The sequence below is a fragment of the Dama dama genome, chromosome 28 (genome assembly GCF_033118175.1).
Source record: "Dama dama isolate Ldn47 chromosome 28, ASM3311817v1, whole genome shotgun sequence".
NCBI lineage: Eukaryota > Metazoa > Chordata > Mammalia > Artiodactyla > Cervidae > Dama > Dama dama.
Genome location: NC_083708.1, coordinates 7,048,230 through 7,067,737, shown reverse-complemented (window position 1 = coordinate 7,067,737; position 19,508 = coordinate 7,048,230).

Below are 19,508 nucleotides of genomic sequence, written 5' to 3'. Positions count from 1 at the left end.
CTCACTGTGCATTTTTCTTCAGCCTCACCTTGCATCACTCTTCCTTTGGATCAGTAATAAGGTGGCCCTCCTTTCATGCATTCCACTTTATTGCCTTTTCTCCATATGGTGACAGTTTTACACATTAAAAGTCTGTGGCAACCCGAGTAAAGCAAGTCTATCAGCACCACCTTTCCAACAGCATCCGTCCACTGTGTCCTGTCTCACATTTTGATAATTCTTACCATTGTTCAAATTTTTCTATTACCATATTTGTTATGGTGATCAGTGACGTTTGATGTTGCTATTGTAATGTTTTTTAAGCACCTCAAACCAGACCCATAAAAGACAGCCAAACTTAATAGATAAAGGTTGTGTGTGTTCTGACTGCCCCATCCATTTGCTGCCCCTCCATCTCTCTCCCTCTTTTCAGGCCTTCCCATTCCCTGAGACACAATAATACTAAAATTGTTCAATTAATAACCCTACAATGGCTTCTAAGTGTTCCAGAAAAAGGAATAATTTCACTCTGTCACTTTAAGGCAAAAGTTAGAAAAGTTTAAGCTTAGTGAGAAAAGCATGCCAAAAGCTATGATAAGCCTATCAACAGTTAGCCAATCAGTGCATGCAAAAAAAAAAAAAAAAAACAAAAAAACAAACAAAAAAAAACACCTTAAATTGTATTAAAAGTTCTGCTCCAGGGAAAAGACACTTGATAAGAAAACAAAACAGGATTATTGTTGATCTGGCTAAGATAGTTCATGAAGGTGGCAACACAAAACAACAGATTTTCAATGTAAAAAATCAACCTTCTTTTGGGATGAAAACATTTAGCACTTTCACAGATATAAAGGAGAAGTCAATGCCTGGTTTTAAGCCCAGAGATAAATCCATGTACCTATGGACACCTTATCTTTGACAAAGGAGGCAAGAATATACAATGGAAAAAAGACAACCTCTTTAACAAGTGGTGCTGGGAAAACTGGTCAACCACTTGTAAAAGAATGAAACTAGAACACTTTCTAACACCATACACAAAAATAAACTGAAAATGGATTAAAGATCTAAATATAAGACCAGAAACTATAAAACTCCTAGAGGAGAACATAGGCAAAACACTCTCCGACATACATCACAGCAAGATCCTCTATGACCCACCTCCCAGAATGTTGGAAGTAAAAGCAAAAATAAACAAATGGGACCTAATGAAACTTAAAAGCTTTTGCACAACAAAGGAAACTATAAGCAAGGTGAAAATACAGCCTTCAGAATGGGAGAAAACAATAGCAAATGAAGAAAGAGACAAAGGATTAATCTCAAAAAAATATACAAGCAACTCCTGAAGCTCAATTCCAGAAAAATAAATGACCCAATCAAAAAATGGGCCAAAGAACTAAACAGACATTTCTCCCAAGAAGAAATACAGATGGCTAACAAACACATGAAAAGATGCTCAACATCACTCATTATCAGAGAAATGCAAATCAAAACCACAATGAGGTACCACTACATGCCAGTCAGAATGGCTGCTATCCAAAAGTCTACAAGCAATAAATGCTGGAGAGGGTGTGGATAAAAGAGAACCCTCTTACACTGTTGGTGGGAATGCAAACTAGTACAGCCGCTATGGAGAACAGTTTGGAGATTCCTTAAAAAACTGGAATAGAACTGCCATATGACCAAGCAATCCCACTCCCGGGCATACACACTGAGGAAACCAGATCTGAAAGAGACACATGCACCCCAATGTTAATCGCAGCACTGTTTATAAGAGCCAGGACATGGAAGCAACCTAGATGCCCATCAGCAGACAAACAGATAAGAAGGCTGTGGTACGTATACACAATGGAATATTACCCAGCCATTAAAAAGAATTCATTTGAATCAGTTCTAATAAGATGGATGAAACTGGAGCCCATTATACAGAGTGAAGTAAGCCAGAAAGATAAACACCAATACAGTATACTAGCATGTATATATGGAATTTAAAAAGGTGGTAATGATAACCCTATATGCAAGACAGAAAATGAGACATAGATGTATAGAACAGACTTTTGGACTCTGTGGGAGAAGGTGAGGGTGGGATGATCTGAGAGAATAGCATTGAAACATGTATATTCTCAAGTGTGAAACAGATCACCAGCCCAGGTTGGATGCATGAGACAAGTGCTCAGGGCTGGTGCACTGGGAAGACCCAAAGGGGTGGGATGGGGAGGGAGGTGGGAGAGGGGATCAGGATGCGGAACACATGTAAATCCATGGCTGATTCATGTCAATGTATGGCAAAAACCACTACAATATTGTAAAGTAATTAGCCTCCAACTAATAAAAATAAATGAAAATAAAATAAAGCTTTAAAAGACAGGCTGACTCTTGCTAGGAGCTAATGCAGCTGATGCACAAATGCTCATTCATCATTCTGAAAATCCTTCGGCCCTTAAAAATTATGTGAAATCAACTCTGTCTATGCAATATAAACGGAATAGTAAAATCTGAATGACAGCACATATGTTTACAACATGGCTTACTGAATATTTTTAAGCTGATTGTTGATACCTACTTGTTGAGAAAAAAAAAAAAAGTTTTCTTTCAAAATGTTACTGCTCATTGACAATGCACCTGGTTACCCAAGAGCTCTGATGGAGATGGACAAGATTAATGTTGTTCTTTTGCTTGCTATTACAACATCCATTCTGCAGCCTATGGATGGATCAAGGGATAATTTCAACTTTGAAGTCTTATTACTTAAGAAATACATTTTGTAAGGCTGTGGGGAGAATTTTGGAAAGAATTCACCATTCCAAATGCCATTGAAACATTGTTTATTCATGGAGAGAGGTTCAAATATTAACATTAACAGGAATTTGGAAGAAGTTGATTCCAACCCTTGTGGATAACCTAGAAGCATTCAGAATTTCAGTAGAAGAATAACTGCGTGATGTGATGGAAATAGTAAGATAACTAGAATTAGAACCGAAGCCTGAAGATCTGAATAAATTGTTACAATTTCATGTTAAAGTTGAATGGGTGAGGAATTGCTTCTTATGAATGATCAAAGAATGTGGTTTCTTGAGATGAAGCCTATTTCTGATAAAGATGCTATGAAGATTATTGAAATTACAAGATTTAGAATATGATATAAGCTTTGTTGACTAATGATGGGGTTTGAGAATACTAACTACAGTTCTGAAAGAAGATTTACTGCCAGTAAAATGTTATCAAACATCACTTTACATGATGAAGAGGAAATAAATTCATAAAACGAAGTGTCAATATATGAGGCAAATTTCATAATCATCAAGTTTAAGAAGTTGCCAGTTGTCAGGAAGCATTTAACAAGAGGCTTCCTGTGTGCTGTTTTGGATCTGTCAGGAACCGTCTGGCCCTTATTGATTCCTGAATATTCAGGAATTAAGAGGAGAGGCACGCCTTTCCCGGGGCTGAGGAATCCAGGCATTTCTCATTATGGTGATAAGTATGAGACATATGGTAAAAGGTGATTGTTTGCAACTCTCTCTTTGATAGGGGTCATCTTATGTTTTGTAAGTTTGGAATTTTAATCTTTGTCTTTGCTGAGAATAACCACCTTGTAAGACAGTATACATGCCCACGCCATGTTGATTAAAACACCTTTGCTCCATCAGAGCTTTGGTCCCGTGTCTTTCTTTCTTTCTTTCTTTCCTTCCTTCCTTCTTTCTTTTCTTCTATTTCTTCTCTCTTTCTCTCTCTCTATTTCTGGCTAATTCCTTGGAGCGCGGAGGCCTGCTGAGCTCACTTTCTTGCCCGGGCTTCTAGACCCTCTGGAGAAGGCGCACTGTGCCTTCACCCACTTGAGAGGGCGCCTGGTGCCCACGTGCAGGAGCGCGAGCCCTAAGCACAGGGCTCTATTGGCTTTCCGCGTAAAGCAGGGGATGTCAGCCTCTTTCTCTCTCTTACTCTGGGAACCACCAGGTTCCGGTCCATTAAAGGACCAACAGCCAGTGACCCTAAACTTCAACAACCACCACCTTGATCAGTCAGTAGCCATCAACAAAGAGGCAAGACCTTTCACCAGCAAAGCTCTCACAACTCATCAAAGACTCAGATAATGGTTAGCAGCTTTTAACAATAAATCATTTTTAAACTAAAGTACACATATTTTAGCCATAATGATATTGAACACTTACTGGACTACAGCAAAATGTAAGTACAAATTTTATATGCACTAGGAAACAAAAACATTTGGAATATTTGCTTTATTGTGATATTTATTTTATTGTAGTGGTCTGTAACCAAATTTCCAATGTATTGGAAGTTGCCTATATTAACCTGATACTATAAAATGACCATTATAAGAAAAAAAAATATAATTCTAAAAATTTCCTCACTAGTGTGCTGTGAATAAACATAAATGGGATTATGAAAATGGTATAAAGTGGGAGGTACACAGAGTAAAAGTAAAATCAGCACAAGAATGTAAAGTATAGAAATGAATCATAGAGCTCACATTCATTACACATATGCACAGAGTTATTTTTGTTTATGTTAAACTTGTGTGGAATTGAACTTCATGGAAATCTGACTTCACAGCATTTTTTTCAAATCTATTTTGTATTTTCTATGATTATTTTTATGTATCTTGAGTATCAAGTCTATGTTCAAATAACCAAATCTGACACTTAAAAGTTCTATGATCCCAGGCAAGTTACTCAACAAATGTCTCAACAAAATGTAAAAGTGATAAATTACCTCATAGGGCTTTTGTAAGGAATAAACAGAATAATGTATGTAAATTCTTAAGAAAATTCTTACATATTTAAATTCATCAGTTATTATCTTAAAACTATTATCATGAATGCTATCATATTATAATTGTACATTTTTCAAGACAGATTCCTTGACCACCCCACATAAAGGTCATTGCTTTCAGTTTAAGCTGTTAAATAAAGATGTATTCTCTATGCATGCTAAGTCGTTTCAATCATATCTGACTGTGAGAACTTATGGACTGTAGCCTGCCAGGCTCTTCTATGGGATTCTCCTGCCAAAAATACTGAAGTGGCTTGTCCTGCCCTCCTCTAGGAAATATTCCTGACCCAAGGATTGAACCCACATCTCTTCTGTCCCCTAGGTTGGCAGGTGGATTCTGTACTACTAGGGCCACCTGGGAAGCCCTGTATTCTCTATGTTATTTACTACTGTAAATTACCTAATTTCTCTATTTAATGTTTGTTGTATAGCCCTCCATCTTATCCTTTTGTCATTAGTCTATCATATTCCCTTAGTGTTTTTTTTTTTTTTTTTTTTTTAATTTACTTTTTAAGTCATGGATAATTGCTTTACAGTTTTGCTGCTTTCTGTCAAACCTCAGCCATAGGTACACATATATCCCCGCCCTTTTGAACCTCCCTTCCATCTCCCTCCCCATCCCACCCCTCTAGGTTGATACAGATCTCCTGTTTGAGTTTCCTGAGACATAGAGCAAATTCTCGTTGCCTATTTAATTTACATACACTAATGTACGTTTCCATGTTACTCTCTCCATAATCTCACTTTCTCTGCCACTCTCCCATGTTCGTAAGTCTATTCAATACGTCTGTTTCTTCACTGCTGCCCTGAAAATAAACTCTTCAGTACTATTTTTCTAGATTCCATATATATGTGTTAGTATATGATATTTATCTTTCTCTTTCTGACTTATTTCACTGTGTATAATAGGTTCTAGGTTCATTCACCTCATTAGAACAAACACAAATATATTCCTTTTTATGGCTAAGTATATATGTAACACATTTCCATTGTATATATGTAACACACTTTTTTATGCATTCATCTGTTGATGGGAATCTAGGTTACTTCCATGTACTAGCTACTGTAAATAGTGTTGCAATGGACAATAGGATACGTGTATCTTTTTAAATTTTGGTTTCCTCAGGATATATGCATAGGAGTGGAATTGCTGGGTCATATGGTAGTTTTATTCCTAGATTTTTAAGGAATCTCCATACTGTCTTCCACAGTGGCTGTATCAGTTTACATTCCCACCAACAGTGCAAGAATGTTCCCTTTTCTCCACACCCTCTCCAGTATTTATTGTGTAGACTTTTGGATGACGGCAATTCTTACTGGTATGAGGTGATATCTCATTGTGGTTTTGATTTGCATGTCTCTAATAATGAGCGATGTTGAGCATCTTTTCATGTGTTTGTTAGCCATCTGTATGTCTTCTTTGTAGATATGTCTATTTGGGTCTTTTTCTGACTTCTTAATTGGGTTGCTTGTTTTTCTGAGTATTGAGTTTGTATGAGCTTCTTGTATATTTTGGAAATTGATCCTTTGTCAGTTGTTTCATTTGCTATTATTTTCTTCCATTCTGAGTGTTGTCTTTTCATCTTGCTTATAGTTTCCTTTGCTGTAGAAAACCTTTTAAGCTTAATCAGGATCCACTTGTTTACTTTTGTTTTTATTCCATTACTCTAGGAGGTAGGTCATAAAGGATCTTGCTTTGATTATGTCATTGAGTGTTCTGCCTATGTTTTCCTCTGAGAGTCTTATAGTTTCAGGTCTTGCATTTAGGTCTGTAATCCACTTTGAGTTTATCTTTGTGTATGGTGTTAGGAAGTGTGCTAATTTCATTCTTTTACATGTAGCTATCCAGTTTTTCCCAGAATGATTTATTGAAGAGGCTGTCTATTCCCCATTGTATATTCTTGTCTCCTTTGTCAAAAATAAGTTACCAATATGTGCATGGGTATATTTCTGGGCTTTGTGTCTTATTCCATTTGTTTATATTTCTGCTTTTGTGCTAGTACCATACTATCTTGATGACTGTAGCTTTGTAGTATAATCTGAAGTCAGGAAGGCTGATTCCTCCAGCTCCATTCTTCTTTCTCATGACTGCTTTGATTATTTAGGGTCTTTTGTGTTTCTGTATGAATTGTGAAATTTTTTGCTCTAGTTCTGTGAAAAATGTCATTGGTAATTTGATAGGGATCACATTAATCTGTAGATTGCATTTGGTAGTATAATCATTTTCACAACATTGATTCTTCCTACCCAGGGACATGAAATATCTCTCCATCTGTTTATGTCATCTTTGAATTATTTAATCAGCATCTTATAAATTTCTCTGTAAAGTTCTTTTGTCTCCTTAGGTAAGTTTATTCCTATATATTTTATTATTTTTGTTGCAATGGTGAAAGGGAATGATTCCTTAATTTCTCTTTCATATTTTTCATTGTTAGTATATAGAAGTGCAAGTAATTTCTGTGTATTGATTTTGTATCATGTGACTTTGCTAAATTCACTGATTAGCTCTAGTAATTTTCCAATAGTATATTTATGGTTTTCTATGTACAGGATCATGTTATCTTCAAACAGTGAGAGCTTTACCTCTTCTTCTCTGATCTGAATTCCTTTCATTTCTTTTTCTTCTCTGATTGCTGTACTAGGGCTTCCAGAACTATGTTGGATAACAGAGGTAAAAAGTGGACACCCATGTCTTCTTGTTCCTGATCTTACAGAGCTTTCAGTTTTTCACCATTGAAAACAATGTTTGCTGTAAGCTTGTCATACAGGTGTCCCATCAGGAAGCTTTCATAAATTGTGAACATCTTTTGGATCATCAAAAAAGCAAGAGAGTTCCAGAAAAACATCATCTTAGCTTTATTGACTACACCAAAGCCTTTGACTGTGTGGATCAAAATAAACTGGAAAATTCTTCAAGAGATGGCAATACCAGGCCGCCTAAAATGCCTCCTGAGAAATCTATATGCAAGTCAGGAAGCAACAGTTAGAACTGTACATCAGGAAAGAAGTACATCAAGACTGTATATTGTCACCCTGCTTATTCAACTTATATACAAAGTACATCATGTAAAACGTTAGGTTAAAAAAAAGAAAAAGAAAAACATTGGGTTAGATGAAGCATGAGCTGGAATCAAGATTGCCAGGAGAAATGTCAATAAGCTCAGATATGCAGATGTTGTTGCTGATGCTAAGTCATTTCAGTCAGGTACGACTCTGTGAGATACCATAGACGGCAGCCCACCAGGCTACTCCGTCCCTGGGATTCTCTAGGCAAGAATACTAGAGTGGGTTGCCATTTCCTTCTCCAATGCATGAAAGTGAAAAGTGAAACTGAAGTCGCTCAGCTGTGCTTGAATCTTAGCGACCTCATGGATTGCAGCCCACCAGGCTTCTCCATCCATGGGATTCTCCAAACAAGAGTACTGGAGTGGATTACCGTTGCCTTCTCCAGATATGCAGATGACACCACCGTTATGGCAGAAAGTGAAGAAAAGCTAAAGAGCCTCTTGATGAAAGTGAAAGAGGAGAGTGAAAAAGTTGGCTTAAAACTGAACATTCAGAAAATTCAGATCATGGCAGCTGGTCCCATCACTTCCTGGAAAATAGATGGGGAAATAATGGAAACTGTGTGAGACTATTTTTTGGGCTCCAAAGTCAGTGCAGATGGTGACTGCTGCCATGGAATTAAAAGGCAGTTGCTCCTTGGAAGAAAAGTTATGACCAACATAGACAGCATATTAAAAAGCAGAGACATTACTTTGTCAAGAAAGCTTCATCTATTCAAAGCTATGGTTTTTCCAATAGTCATGTATGGATGTGAGAGTTGCACTATAAAGAAAGTTGAACACCAAAGAATTGATGGTTTTGAACCATGGTGCTGGAGAAGACTCTTGAGAGTCCCTTGGACTGCAAGGAGATCCAACCAGTCTATCCTAAAGGAGATCAGTCCTGGGTGTTCATTGGAAGTACTGATGTTGAAGCTGAAACTCCAATAATTTGGCCACCTCATGTGAAGAACTGACTCATTTGAAAAGACCCTGATGCTGGGAAAGAGATGACAGAGGATGAGATGGTTGCAAGGTATCACTGACTCAACGGACATGAGTTTGAGTAAACTCCGAGAGTTGGTGATGTACAGGGAGGACTGGCGTGCTGCAGTCTTTGGGGTCACAAAGGTTTGAGCATGACTAAATGAAGGAACTATCATATATGGCCTTTACTGTTTTGAGGTAGGTTCCTTATATGCCCATTTTTGGAAGAGTTTTTAATCATAAATGAGTCCTGAGTTTTGTCAAAGTCTCTGTCTGCATCTATTGAGATTATCATATGGTTTTTATTTTTCAATTTGCTCATATGGTATCACTGGAATAAGCCCAAATAGATCATGGTGTATGAGCACTTTATGTGTTGCTCAATTCTGTTCACTAAATTTTTTTTGAGAACTTTGCATCTATGTTCATCAGATATATTGGCCTGTAGTTTTCTTTTTTGTGTGTGTGTTGTCTTTGCCTTTTGGATTAGGGTGATGGTGGACTTGTAGAATGAGTTTGGAAGTATTCCTTCCTCTTCAATTTTTAAAAGAGTTTTAGAAGGATAGCATTAACTCTTTTCTAAATGTTTGATAGAATTCTCCTTTGAAGCCATCTCATCCTGGGCTTTTGTTTTGGGGGGGGGGGGGATTTTTTATCAGTTTCTGTTACTTATAATTGGGTTGTTCATAATTTGCAATTCTTCCTGGTTCAGTCTTGAAAATTTGAACTTTTCTAATAATCTGTCCATTTCTTCCAGGTTATCCATTTTATTGCCATGTAGTTGATTATAATAGTCTCTTATAATCCTTTGAATTTTTGCATTGTCTATTATAACCTCTCCTTTTTCATTTCTAATTTTGTAGATATGATTATTCTCTCTCTCTCTCTCTCTTCCTGATGAGTCTGGCTAAAGGTTTGGTTACTTTGTCTTCTCAAAGAACCAGCTTTTAGTTTTATTATATTAATCTTTGCTATTTTTTCTTTCCTTTTTTTTTTTCCTGCTGTGATCTTTATGGTTCTTTCCTTCTACTAGTTTATTGTTGTTGTTGTTGTTGTTGTTCCTCTTCTTCTTTTTCCAGTTGTTTTAGTTGTAAAGTTATGTTGTCTATTAGATGTTTTTCTTGTTTCTTGGGGTAGGATTGTATTGCTATAAGCTTACCTCTTAGATCTGCTTTTGCTGCATCCCATAGTTTTTATTTGTTGTGTTTTCATTGTCATTTGTTTCTAGAATTTTTTTGATTTCCCTTTGATTTCTTCAGTGATCTGTTGATTATTCATAAGCCTATTGTTTGATCTTCATGTATTTGTGATTTTTACAGCTTTTTTTTTTTTCCTGATATGGTTGTAGTCAGAAAAGATGCTTGATATGATTTCAATTTTCTTAAATTTACTGAAGTTTGATTTGTGACCCAAGATGTGGTATATCTTGGAGAATTTTCCATGTGCACTTGAGAAGAAGGTGTATTCTTCTGCATTTGGATGGAATGTCCTGAAGATATCAACAAGATCCATCTCATCTCATGTATCACTTAAGACTTGTGTTTTCTTATTAATTCTCTGTTTTGAGGATCTGTCCATTGGTGTGAGTGGGGTGTTAAAGCTCCTGCTATCATTGTGTTACTGTCAATTTCTCCTTTGATGTCTGTTAGTGTTTGTTTTATGTATTGAGTTGCTTCTATGTTGGGTGCCTAGATATTTACAATTGTTATGTCTTCCTCTTGGATTGATCCCTTGATCATTATGTAGTGTTCTTCCTTATCTCTTGTAATCTTCTAAGGTCTATTTTGCCTGATATGAGGATTGCTACTCCAGCTTTCTTTTGCTTTCCATTTGCATTGAATATATTTTCCATCCTCTCACTTTCAGTCTATATGTGTCTTTAGGTCTGAACCGGGTTTCTCGTAGACAGCATATATATTATATGGGTCTTGCTTTTGTATCCATTCAACCCGTCTTTGTCTTTTGGTTGGAGCATTTAATCCATTTACATTTAAAGCAATTATTGATATATATATATATATCAATATATTCTATTGGTAATGTTCTAATGGTAATATTCTATTACCATTTTCTTGATTCTTTGGGGGTTGATTTTGTAGATCTTTTTCTTCTCTTGTATTTCTTTTTTCTTTTTTTTTCCTCTTGTATTTCTTAACTATATAAGTTCCTTTAACATTTCTTGTAAAGCTGTTTTAGTGGTACTGAATTCTCTTAACCATTTCTTGTCTGAAAAGTTTTCGATTTCTCCATCAATTTTGAAAGAGATTCTTACCAGGTAGAGTCATTTTGGTTGTAGCTCTTTCCCTTTCAGTACTTTAAATATATCCTGCCATTCCCTTCTGGTCTTCAGAGTTTCTGCTGAAAGATCAGCTGTTCAAAGCATGGGCTTTCACTTGTATGTTATTTGTTCTTTGTGTTTAAACTTTGTTATCTTGATTAGTATGAGCTTTGGTATGTTTTTCCTTGGGTTTATCCTATATGGGATTCTTTATGCCTCTTAGACTTGATTGACTACTTCCTTTTCCATGTTGGGAAAATGTTCAACTATAATCTCTTTAAAAAATTTCTCATACCATTTATTTTTCTCTTCTTCTTCTGGGACCCTTATAATTTGATTATTAATGTGTTTGATATGGTCCCAAAAATCTCCGAGCCTATTCTCGGTTCTTTTCATTCTTTTCACTATTTCTGCTCTTCAGAAGTTATTTCCACCATTTTATCTTCCAGCTCACTGATTCACTCTTCTGCTTCAGATATTCTGCTATTGATTCCTTTTAGAGTATTTTTAATTTCAGCAATTCGTTGTTTGTCTCTGCATGTTTATTCTTTAATTCTTCCAAGTCTTGTGTTTTCTCAAATCTGTTTTCAAGGTTTTTGATCATCTTTACTATCATTATTCTGAGTTCTTTTTCAGGTAGCTTGCCAATTTCTTCTCAATTTATTTGGACTTCTGTGTTTCTAGTTTGTTCCTTCATTTTTTCCTTCATCTGTCTTTTTGTTATTTTCTTTAAACTTATTGTGTTTGAAATCTCCTATTCCCAAACTTCAAGATTTAATTTTTTCTTCTTTTTGGTTTCTTCCCTCCTAAGGTTGATCCAGTGGTTTGTGTAAACTCCTTTCTTGTGAGATTTGTGCTGAGTTTTTGCTTTTGTCTTTGTTAACCCTCTGATGAGCAAGACTGAATGAGGTGGTAATCCTGTCTACTGATAATTGGGTTTGCATTTTTGTTTTGTTTGTTGTTTAGATAAGGCATCCTGTACAATGTAGAGTGTACAATGTAAAATGTGGTTGGGTGAACACAGATCTAGTATGCAAGTGGTTTCATGTGAGTTCTCACTATTTGATACTCCCTATCAAATTTTAAATTTAAATTTAAAAATTAAAATTTAAAAAAAAGAGAAAAGAAAAGAAAAAGAAGAAAAAGAAAGATTTTAAAGAAAGAAAAAGAAAAGAAAAACTCCACAGAATTGCAAAAGCCCAATGTAGAGGCAATACTCTTTCTACTTGAACTCCAGGGTTAGTTCTCTGGTAGTCTAGGGTTTTGGATTTAGTGCTCCCACTCCAAAAGCTCAGGACTTGATCTCTAGTTGGGAACAAAGATTCCATGAGTACATTAAGTGAGATTAAAGCACATACCCAAAAATGAAAAACCAAAGATGAACCCCAGCCAAATGGAAGCTACAAAATCAGGCAGATAATAATTATAATAATGTAACATACCCATGTACATATATACCCATTATTAAAATCAAACAGTCCAATGAAAATAAACTACAATATGTAGACCTAGCAAACAGAGGAAACCAAAAATTATATCTACCAGTTAAGAATAAAACTAACTAAAGCACAAACTGGAAAACAAAACTAAGTGGGGTGCCAAGTGGGGAATAAAGCAATGAAAATAAAAGTAATAAATATGTTGAGAAATAAGTGGGAAATAAAGTAATGAAAATAAAAGTAATAAATATGTTGAGAGAAAAGGAAAGAAATAAAAAATTGATATGAAAAGTTAAATAGAGGTGCCAAGTGGGGAAAGTGCCAAGTGGGGAATAAAGCAATGAAAATAAAAGTAATAAATATGTTGAGAGAAAAGGAAAGAAATAAAAAATAGATATGAAAAGTTAAATAGAGGTAGATGAAGTTGTATATACATTAAGATTAACTGCAAGAGGAAAAGAACAAGCAAAAACAAACAAAGTAATAAATGCATAAAAATAATAATAGGTTCAAAAATTTAAAAAAGAGAGAGAAAAAAGAAAAAAAGAAGAGGAGGAATACAGGTTTTTTTTTTTTTTTTTTTAAAAAAAAGACAACTCCACAGAACTGCAAAAAGCCCAATGTAGAGGCAGATGTTTATAACCACAGTAAAAATTGTGATTGAAAAGAAAATCAAAAGCTTAATTAGATTTCATAGTGCCAATAAAATTAACAACTACAATGGGGGGGAGGGGTCGGGGCAAGGGAGGAAAAAAAAAAAGAAAAAAAATAAAAAGAAAAAAAAAAACACTACAAAAAAGTCAAAACATAAGAATGATAAATGTTTTTCTTGAGTCAATGCTGTCAGGGTCCTTTCCCTTGCTGGGTTCACATTTCACCTCACCTTCTTAGGATGCCCTGCAACACTGTTCTGGTCCCTGGACCTGCTATGGCAGCAGCTCAGATTCTAATCTGGTCCTACTCCTGTGTGTTCTTGCCTCCAACATCCACAGCTATCAGAACTATTGTGCTTTGTTTTGTGAGAGCTTTCAATGTCCTTTTATATATTCCATAGACACAGAGTCTGCCTACCTGATCATGTGGACTTAAGTTGAAGCTTGCACAGCTGGTGGAAAATTTTGGGGTTTTCTTTCTTAGCCACACTGCCCCTGGGTATCAATTGTGGTTTTATTTCTACCTCTGCATGTCAACTGCCCATGTAGATTTGCTCCTGAGGCTTCCCTGGAGGACTTGGGTCTCCCCAGTGAGGACCAGGTGCAGAGGTGGTGCAGCTGCTTGAGTTGCAGGGGTTCTGGCAGCACCAGGTGCTCAGGGGAGTTGGCGGCTAGGGCAGCAGGAAATATAGTGGTCTAGGAGGTTATGGCAACCAGTATTGGCCAATACACTCCAGTAATCTTGCCTGGAGAACCCTTCTGACAGAGAAGCCTGGCAGGCCACAGTCCACAGGGTCGCCACGAGTTGGACACGACTGAAGAGACCACATGTGCACAGACACAAGACTTTTTTTGCCTGTGGCAGCTCTGTCCCAGCGAAGATTGAACATGAAGACGGCATGGCTGCTTGGGTTGTGGGGACCCTGGCAGCTCCAAGCGTGAAGGGACATGGACTGCCTCTGCCGCAGGAGTTACGCGCCTATCAAAAGCTTTTTTCAAGTCTCTGATAGCTGACAATCAGAAGGCCTCTTTGGCTAGTTTTTCTCTGTGGCTCTGCCCTTTCAGGCACTTAGAGGGCTCCCCTGCCTGGGGTCCTTCTCTGTTGTTTGGCACATCAAGCATATAGAGAGCTCCCCAATCCTGGGCTGGGGTCTTACTCTGTAGATTGGTGCATCAAGCACTTAAAAGGGTACCCTGGTTGGGGTTCTACTGTGTAGTTCGGTGTGTAAGGCGTTTAATGGGCCAGCCTCTCTACTGTTCAGCTGCTGATGCTGGCTTGTGGGGAGAGAAGTTATGGTGATGGCTCCACCCCCTATGCATGACTCAGCAGTGTCTCCTTGCTTCCGTGGCTGCCTGGCTTTCCTCCACAGGCATTTCCCACTACGATCTCCTCCCTCACATCCCCTTGGTCCATCTCTCCACAGTCAACAGCAACCCTCACCCTGGATTGCTCCACAATCCCTATGATCCAGGCCCAGCTGCTGCACCTTCTAGGGGACCTGGATCCCCATCTGAGGTACATATGGCTATGACAAGGACTGTCTAATTCTTATTCCATTTAGGCTGCTGCAGATCAGCTGATTCACTCTCAGCCTTAAATTTTTCTCCTCTGTCTCAGACAATTGCCCCAATGTGGGGATTGGACCCCTGATTCAGTTTCCCCACCCATCGCGGTCAGGTCCAATATTACTAATACTTCTGTTTTCCCCCCTAGTTCCTTTGTCCTACCGAGTTTTGTGTAGGTGTATATATTCTTTTCCCCTGGTCAGCTACTCCTGTCTGCTCTCAGCTGGTGTTTTGCATGAACTTCTGTTTCTGAAGGTGTATTCCTGATGCATCGTCAGAGAGAGATGTGCTGCACGTCCACCTACTCCTCTGCCATCTTGTTCTCCTCCCATATTCATCTTAAGAAAGCAAAATACCTTTGTCTTTTGGCATATGCTAGCGATTATATATATATATATATATATATATATATATATATATACATATATACATACACACACACACATATATATTTAAAGACAGAGAGAGAGAGAGAATTGACCCTTGAACCTTGAATGATACAGTAACTATGGGTTCCACCTCCACCCCTAGTGAAATATCCATGTATTATTTTCCAGCCATCCCTCTGGATCTGTGGTTCTATATTTGCTGATTCAACCTACCACAGATCATGTAGTTCTATAGTATATATTTATTGAAAAAACTCTAAGTTGACACACATAGTTCAAATCTGTGTTAATCAAGGGTAAACAAGAAAGAGAGAGAGATCTATCTATAACTATCTATCTCCCACTCCATATCTAGTTCTATCCGTGTGTGTGTGTATGTGTGTGTGTGTGTGTGTGTGTGTTCATGGCAGCTCAGACAGTAAACTCATCACTTGCAATTATACCTGGGTTTAATCCCTGGGTCATAAAGATTCTCTGGAGAAGGGTATGGCTATCCACTCCAGTATTCTAGAATAAATACATAGTAACTTGCACTATTATATAGCATTCTAACCATACAAAAACAAAAATATCAGTAAACTTGAAGAAATTAAAAAGAGAAGAAAAATAATTGGTTGATTGAAGGGCAACAAAAATAAATTTTAATAAAAGTAGACATTTTAATTTAGATAATATCAAAATATATCCATACAATTTTAATTATATAATAAAAAATGTATATTGTTTGTCAGTTCAGTCTCTCAGCTGTGTCCGACTCTTTGTGACCCCATGGACTGCAAAAAGCCAGGTTTCCCTGTCCATCACCAACTCCTGGAGTTTTTTTTTTTTTTTTTTTATTAGTTGGAGGCTAATTACTCTACAATATTGTAGTGGTTTTTGTCATACATTGACATGAATCAGCCATGGATTTACATGTGTTCCCCATCCCGATCCCCCCTCCCACCTCCCTCTCCACCCGATTCCTCTGGGTTTTCCCAGTGCACCAGGCCCAAGCACTTGTCTCGTGCATCCAGCCTGGGCTGGTGATCTGTTTCACCCTAGATAATGTACATGTTTCGATACTGTTCTCTCGAAACATTCCACCCTTGCCTTCTCCCACATAGTCCAGAAAAAGAGACACAGAAGTACACAACTCCTGAAGTTTTATCAAACTCATGTCCATCCAGTCAGTGATGCCATTTAACCATCTTACACTCTGTTGTCTCCTTCTCCTCCTGCCTTCAATCTTTCCCAGCATCAGGGTTTTTCCCAATGAGTCAGCTCATATCAGGTGGCCAAAGTATTGGAGTTTCAGCTTCAACATCAGTCCTTCCAATGAATTGACTGATCTCCTTTAGGATGGATTGGTTGGATCTCCTTGCAGTCCAAGGGACTCTCAACAGTCTTCTCCAACACCACAGTTCAAAACCATCAATTCTTTAGTGCTCAACTTTCTTTGTAGTCCAACTCTAACATCCATCCATGACTATTGGAAAAACCATGGCTTTGACTAGATGAAGCTTTCTTGACAAAGTAATGTCTCTGCTTTTCAATATGCTATCTAGGTTGGTCATAACTTTCCTTCCAAGGAGAAAGCATCTTTTAATTTCGTGGCTGCACCCACTCTCTACAGTGATTTTGGACTGCATTAAGCCATTTTCATTTAAAAGACAATAAAGGAATATATAACTCAATGCCCACAAATTTGGTAACCTAGATGAAATGGTCCAATTTCTTGATTGTCACACACATCAAAATAAACAGCAGAGAAATGTATAATTTTAATAGGCCTATATCTATTAAAGAAAGTAAACCAATAACTAATAACTTTCCAGAAAAAGACACACCAGGTAGAGGTGTTTTAACTGGTGATTCTCGCTAAATAATTTAAAATAAATGATACCAATTTTTGACAAACTCCTCCATAAGAATACAAGCAGAAGGAATACTTTCTCACTCATTCTCTTAGGCCACAATTACTTTAGGATGAAAACTAGCAAAGACATTATAAGAAAGGAAATGCACAGACCATTGTTTCTTATAAAAATAGGTGCAAAAATTATCAACAAAATATTAACCAATTGAAGTCAGCACTGTATCAATTGAACTATATTGACCAAATGAAATTTATCACAACATGCAAATTTAATTCAACATTCACAGTTTATTTAATGCAATTCTCTATGTCAACAGATTTAAAGAAAAATCATGTAATCCATGCATAAGAAGCATTGGACAAAATCTGACATCTATGCATGATAAAAAAAAAAAAGATCTTATCAAACTAGTGATATAAACTTCTGAAACTTAATTAAGAATATATATGAAATAGTCAACAGCTATAAACACATTTAATTGTAAGAAACTAGATGATTTTGTCCTAAAATTGGAGAAAAAGAAAACAAAACACTACATAATTCCTATTCAACTTTACACTAGAAGTTGTAACAGAGGAACAAGACAAGAAAAAGAAGTAAAAGTCCATATGAAAAAAAAAAAAAAATTCTAAAGAAGTAGAACAAAACTGGATGATTAACACTGCCCAATTCAAAATTTGCTAAAAAGTTACAGTAAAAAGAGACCATGGCACTGCTGTAAGATTGGACACATAAGCAAAAGAAATAGAATAGAGATCTTAGAAGTAGAACCATACAAACATATTGAACTGATTTTTGCCAAAGAGCAAGCTAATTTCAATTTAGAAACAACACCTTTTCCTCAATGGCATTGAAACATTTGTGCCTACACTTGAAGAGTATAGCATACAAATAAACAAACAAAAACTAGCCACAGACTATAACTTTCATAAAAATTAACTCAACTTATATGACCTAAATGCAAAACTTCAAATTACTATATAAAAATTGGAGAGAAATAAAACAGAAGTGAAAATCTCAATCAGGTTGAGTTTGATGATAAGATATTAGCAACAGCACAAAAAGCGCTATCCAAGTAACAAAAAATTGACAAGTAGGGACTCATGAAAATTTAATAATTCTGCTGTGTGAAATACCCTCAGAAAGAAATGATAAGCCACACAATAAGGGAAATTACTTTTTAAATACATATTTGATTAAGGAATTGCATCTACAATTTTCAAAGAACATTTAAATTGAAACAAAATGAAAGAAAGCCCTAATTAAAAAGGACAACAAATTTAAAAATATACCTCACCAGCAAAGCTACAAAAATATCAACAAAATATATGCGAAGATGTTCAACATAGTCGGTCATTAACAAATTACAAATTAAAACAATGACAAATTGGATTGCATAAATATACATATCAACAGCACACATATTGTTGTTCAGTTGTTGTGTTCAACTCATTGCAACCCCATGGACTACAGCACACCAAGTTTTCCTGTCCTTCACTATCTCCTAAAGTTTACTTAAGTTCATGTCCATTGAGACAGTGATGCCATCCAACCAGTTCATCCTCTGTCACTCCCTTCCCCTCCTGTGCTCAGTTTTTTCCAGCATCAGGGTCTTTTCCATTGAGTCAGTTCTTCACATCAGGTGGCCAAAGTATTGGACCTCCAGCTTCAGCATGAGTCCTTCCAATGAATTGGTTTGATTTCCTGGCTGTCCAAGGGACTCTCAAGAGTCTTCCCCAGCATCAAAATTCGAAAGTATCAATTCTTGGGTTCTCAGCCTTCTTTATGGTCCAACTCTCACATCCATGCTTGACTATTGGAAAAACCATAGCTTTGAATATACAGACCTTCACTGGCAAAGTGATGTCTCTGCTTTTTAATATGTTGCCTAGGTTTGTCATAGCTTTCCTTTAAAGGAACATCTTTTAATTTCATGGCTGTGATCACTATCTGCAGTGATTTTGGAGCCCAAGAATACAAAATCTTCCACTGTTTCCACTTTTCCCCATCTATTTGCCACGAACTGAAGGGACCAGATGCCATGACCTTAGTTTTTTGAATGTCAAATTTTAAGCCAGCTTTTTCACTCTCCTCTTTCACTTTTATCAAGAGGCTCTTTACTTCCTCTTCATTTTCTGCCATTAGAGTGTTATCATTTGCATATATGAGGTTGTTGTTATTCTCCTAGCAATCTTGATTCCAGCTTATGATTCATCCACCCCAGCGTTTCACATGATGTACTGCACAGATAAGTTGAATAAACAGGGTGACAATATGCAGCTTGTCATATCCCTTTCCCAATTCTGATCCAGTCTGTTGTTCCATGTTCAGTTCTAACTTTGCTTCTTCACCTGGATACAGGTTTCCCAGGAGAAAGGTAAGGCCCAGATAATACCAAAGTCATGACTAACTGTTGAAGAACCATTGATAAGAGGACATTGAAACCCACCAAAACAAACAAACAAAAAGATAACCCAAATGCAAGGACAAGGGAGAAGCTGCAATGAGACAGTAGGAGGAATGCAATCA